The 5430-nt window shown below is 39.4% G+C and overlaps 1 non-coding gene across 1 annotated transcript; it reads right to left on the reverse strand.

The window, feature by feature from the left end:
• Positions 1 to 4825: 4825 nt before the first annotated feature.
• Positions 4826 to 4933, reverse strand: LOC111540668. The gene has a single exon (XR_002731046.1). It is a non-coding gene; the product is annotated as a U6 spliceosomal RNA (small nuclear RNA).
• Positions 4934 to 5430: the final 497 nt, after the last annotated feature.

A 5430-nucleotide genomic window follows, 5' to 3' on the forward strand; every position in this document is an offset into this window, starting at 1 on the left:
TTAGATCTTCTTGTTGCAGTGATCCCTTTACCATTATGTAATGGCTTTCATTGTCTCTTTTGATCTTTGTTGGTTTAAAGTCTGTTTTATCAGAGACCAGGATTACATCCCCTGCTTTTTTTGTGTGTGTGCTTTCCATTTGCTATGTAGATCTTCTTCCATCTCTTTATTTTGAGCCTATGTGTGTCTTTGCTCGTGAGATGGGTCTCCTGAATACAGCACACCGATGAGTCTTGACTATCCAGTTTGCCAGTATGTGTCTTTTAATTGGGGCATTTAGCCCCTATACATTTAAAGTTAATATTTTTATGTATGAATTTGATCGTGTCATTATGATGCTAGTTGGTTATTTCACCCATTAATTGATGCAGTTTCTTCATAGTGTCAATGGTCTTTACACTTTTGCATGTTTTTGCAGTGGCTGGTACCAGTTGTTCCCTTCCACGTTTAGTGCTTCCTTCAGGAGATCTTGTAAGGCAGGCCTGGTGGTGACAGAATCTCTCAGTATTTGCTTCTCTGTAAAGGATTTTATTTCTCCTTCACTTATGAAGTTTAGTTTGACTGGATATGAAATTCTGGGTTGAAAATTCTTCTCTTTAAGAATGTTGAATATTGGCCCCCACTCTCTTCTGGCTTGTAGGGTTTCAGCCAAGAGATCTGCTGTTAGTCTGATAGGCTTCCCTTTGTGGGTAACCCTACCTTTCTCTCTGGCTGCCCTTAACCTTTTTTTTCCTTCATTTCAACCTTGTTGAATCTGACAATTATGTGTCTTGGGGTTGCCCTTCTCGAGGAGTATCTTTGTGATGTTCTCTGTATTTCCTGAATTTGGATGTTGGCCTGCCTTGCTAGGTTGGGGAAGTTCTCCTGGATAATATCTTGAAGAGTGTTTTCTAACTTGGTTCCATTCTCCCCGTCGCTTTCAGGTACACGAATCAAACATAGATTTGGTCTTTTCACCTAGTTCCATATTTCTTGGAGATTTGGTTCATTTCTTTTCACTCTCTTTTCTCTAATCTTGTTTCTCACTTTATTTCATTAATTTGATCTTCAATCACTGATATCCTTTCTTCTGCTTGATCTAATGGGCTATTGAAGCTTGTGTATGCTTCACGAAGTTCTCATTCTGTGGTTTTCAGCTCCATCAGGTCATTTAAGCTTTTCTCTACACTGGTGTTTCTAGTTAGCCATTCGTCTTAACCTTTTTTCAAGGTTTTTAGCTTCCTTGCAATGGGTCAGAAAATGCTCTTTTAGCTTGGAGAAGTTTGTTATTACCAACCTTCTGAAGCCTACTTCTGTCAACTCATCAAACTCATTCTCTGTTCAGTTTTGTTCCCTTGCTGGTGAGAAGTTGTGTTCTTTTGGAGGAGAAGAGATGTTCTGATTTTTGGAATTTTCAGCCTTTCTGCTCTGGTTTCTACCCATCTTTGTGGTTTTATCTACCTTTGGTCTTTGATGTTGGTGACCTACAGATGGGGTTTTGGTGTGGATGTCCTTTTTGTTGATGTTGATGCTATTGCTTTGTTTGCTAGTTTTCCTTCTAACAGACAAACCTCTCAGCTGCAGATCTGTTGGAGTTTGCCAGAGGTCCACTCCAAATCCTGTTTGCCTGGGTATCACCAGTGGAGGCTGCAGAACAGCAAATATTGCTGCCTGGTCCTTCCTCTGGAAGCTTCATACCAGAGGAGCACCTGCTTACATAAGGTGTCTGTCGGCCCCTACTGTGAGGTGTCTCCCAGTCAGGCTACATGGGGGTCAGTGACCCACTTGAAGGGGCCGGCTGTCTGTTATCGGAGTTCAAATGCCATGCTGAGAGAACCACTGCTCTCTTCAGAACTGTCAAACAGGGATGTTGACGTCTACAGAGGCTGTCTGCTGCCTTTTGTTCAGATATGCCCTGCCCCCAGAAGTGAAATCTAGAGAGGCAGTAGGCCTTGCTGAGCTGCAGTGGGCTCCACCAAGTTCAAGCTTCCCTGCCACTTCGTTTACACTGCAAGCATAGAACGGCCTATACAAGCCTCAGCAATGGTGGACACTGCTCCTCCTGCCAAGGTCCAGCTTCCCAGGTTGAACTCAGACTGCTGCGCTAGCAGTGAGCAAGGCTCCATGGGCATGGGACCTGCTGAGCCAGGCACGGGAGGGAATCTCCTGGTCTGCCAGTTGCAAAAACCATGGGAGTATTTGGGTAAGAGTGCACTGTTCCTCCAGGTACAGTCACTCATGGCTTCCCTTGGCTAGGAAAGGGAAATCCTAGCCCTTGCACTTCCCAGGCAAGGTGATTCCATGCCCTGCTTCGGCTTGCCCTCCATGGACTGCACCCAGTGTCCAACCAGTGCCAATGAGATGAACCAGGTACCTCAGTTGGCAATGCAGAAATCACCCATCTTCTGCATTGATCTTGCTGGGAGCTGTAGACTGGATCTGTTCCTATTCAGCCATCTTGGAAACACCAACCCCACATTATTAATATTTTCAAAACACCAACTTCTAGTTTTGCTGATCTTTTGAATGTTTTTTTGTGTCTCAATCATCTTCAGTTCAACTCTGATTTTGTTTCTTTTCTGTCCTCTGCTAGCTTTGTGGTTGGTTTGATCTTGCTTCTCTAGTTCTTTTAGTTGTGATGTTAGGTCATTAATTGGAGATCTTCCTAACTTTTTGATGTGGGCATTTAGTGCTATAAATTTCCCTCTTAACACTGCCTTATTTGTGTTCCAGTGGTTCTGATACATTGTATCTTTGTCTTCATTAGTTTCAAATAACTTCTTGATTTCTGCCTTAATTTCATTATTTCCCAAAAGTTATTCAGGAGCAGGTTGTTAATTTCTATCTAATTGTATGGTTTGGGGTCATTTTCTTAGTCTTGATTTCTATGTTTTCTTTTTTTTTGGACTGTGGTCTGAAAGTGTGATTGATATAATTTTGTGGGGTTTTATGCGTTTTCTGAGCATTGTTTTATGATCAATCACATGGTCAGTTTTAGAGTATGTGCCATGTGGCAATAAGAAGAAGGTATATTCTGTTGTTTGGGGGTGGAGATTTTTGTAAATGTCTGTTAGATCCATTTGTTCCAGTGTTGAGTTGAAGTCCTGAATATCTTTGTTAATTTTCTGATTCAATGATCTGTCTAATACTTTCAGTGGTGTGTTGAAGTTTCCCACTATTTTTGTGTGGTAGTCTAATTCTTTTTGTAGGCCTCTACGAACTTGCTTTATGCATCTGGTCGCTCCTGTGTTGGGTGCATGTATACTCAAGATATACTTGAGATATACTTAAGACCTAACCTAAGATAGTTAGGTCTTCTTGATCAATTGAACTTTTTACCATTATGTAATGCCCTTTCATGTCTTTTTTTGATCTTTGTTGGTTTAAAGTCTGTTTTGTCTGAAATTAGGATTGCTACTTCTGCTTTTTTTCTGATTTCCATTTGCTTGATAAATTTTCCTCCATCTGTTTTTCCTTTTGAGTCTATAGGTGTCATTGCATGTGAGATGGGTCTCTTGAAGACAGCATACCATTGGGTCTTGCTTTTTTATCCAGCTTACCACTCCGTGCCTTTTAATTGGGGCATTTAGCCCACTTACATTCAAGGTTAGTTTGGTGTGGATTTTATCCTATGATTTTGTTGTTAGCTGGTTATTATGCAGGTTTGTTTATATGGTTGTTTTATAGTGTCACTGGTCTGTGTACTTAAGTATGTGTGGTTTTTTTTTTTTTTTTTTTTGTCTGGCAATTGTCTTTTCTTTGAATATTTAGTGCCTCTTTCAAAAACTCTTGTAAGATAGGTCTGGTGGTAATAAATTCCTTTAGCATTTGCCTGTCTGAAAAGGATCTTATCATTCCTTCACTTAGGAAGCTTAGTTTGGCTGGATATGAAATTTCTGATTGGAGTTTTTTTTTTTTTTTTCTCTAAGAATGTTGAATGTAGCACCCCCCCTCCCCTGCCCCCATTTCTTCTGGCTTGTAGGGTTCCTGCTGAAAGGTCCACTGTTCATTTGATGGAAATCTACTTGTAAGTGATCTGCCCTTTCTGTCTAGCTGCCTTTAACATTCTTTCTTTCATTTCAACTTTGGAAAATCGGATAATTGTATGTCTTGGGGGTGATCTTGTGTAGAATCTTTCAGGGATTCTCTGTATTTCTTGAATTTGAATAATGACCACTATAGAGAGGTTGGGGAAGTTATCATGGACAATATCCTAAAATATATGTTTCAAGTTGCTTGCTTTCTCCCCATCTTTTTCAGGGATGCCACTGGTTCATATATTTGCCCTTCTTACATAATTCCATACTTATCAGATATTTTATTCATTCATTTTTATTCTTTCACTTTATTTTTGCCTGATTGTATTATTTCACAGTACTAGTTTTCAAGCTCTGAGATTATTTCCTCAGCTTGGTCTATTTTGCTATTAATATTTGTGATTGCATTGTGAAATACTTGTAGTGTGTTTTTTCAGCAATACTAGGACAGTTAGGTTTTCTCTTATACTGGCTATTTCATCAGTCAGCTCCTGTATCATTTTATTATATTCTTAGTTTCCTTGGATTGGGTTTTGTCATGCTCCTGAATCTGACGATCTTCATTCCTATCCATATTGTGAATTCTATTTCAATCATTTCAGCCATCTCAGCCCTGTTAAGAAGCCCTGTTTGAGAAGTAGTGTGGTCAGTTGGATGACATAAGACAATGGAGATTTGAGTTGCCAATGTTCTTGTGTTGGTTCTTTCTCATCTCTTTGGGTGTTTCTCTAACCGTGGTGTAGAGTAAGTATAGTCAGTAAACTTCTTTTCTGGATGTTTTCACAGGACCTAGGCACTGTCCAGGATCTAAAAGTATGGAACATTTCACAGATTTGTGTGAAATCCTTTTGCAGGAGGCCATACTCTTCTTCTCTGTATCATTCCAATTTTAGTATAATTGCTGCTTATACAAGCACTATAGACTTTCATTTGCTTGAATTTTAACATTTAACTTGGTCAATTAATAAAAAGATGTGTAATTAACAAAGTAATGTAGCGATTTGTTTAGCAGAAGAAAGAATCCCTTGAGTACAAATCAAGCCTCATCTTGTAATTATTCATTCAACCTGATTAAATCCATGGAGTAGCCTATTTTCCTTTTACTTATGTAGCTCTTTAAGCTGCTCCTCACAGCCGGATAAAGTTTTTAAAGCAGTTCAGCTCTTCATTTTATCTCAAGTGCCTTCTCATTAATACCCACAGAGGGACAAGACAATAATGTTAAAACACCCAGACAGATGAAGAAGTTTAAGAGACAATTACATCCACAACATCTCCTCTTGACTAGTGACTTTATTTCACAAAATTACAGTTTTGGAAGAGTGCTAGAGGATATCATGGTAGGCCTTAAAACTCTGTCATAAGTGGTCTCCATATCCTCTCTAAAAATCTCCATTAAACAAAAAGGAATGTC

Source organism: Piliocolobus tephrosceles, chromosome 10 (assembly GCF_002776525.5).
Source record: "Piliocolobus tephrosceles isolate RC106 chromosome 10, ASM277652v3, whole genome shotgun sequence".
In the NCBI taxonomy this organism is placed as follows: domain Eukaryota; kingdom Metazoa; phylum Chordata; class Mammalia; order Primates; family Cercopithecidae; genus Piliocolobus; species Piliocolobus tephrosceles.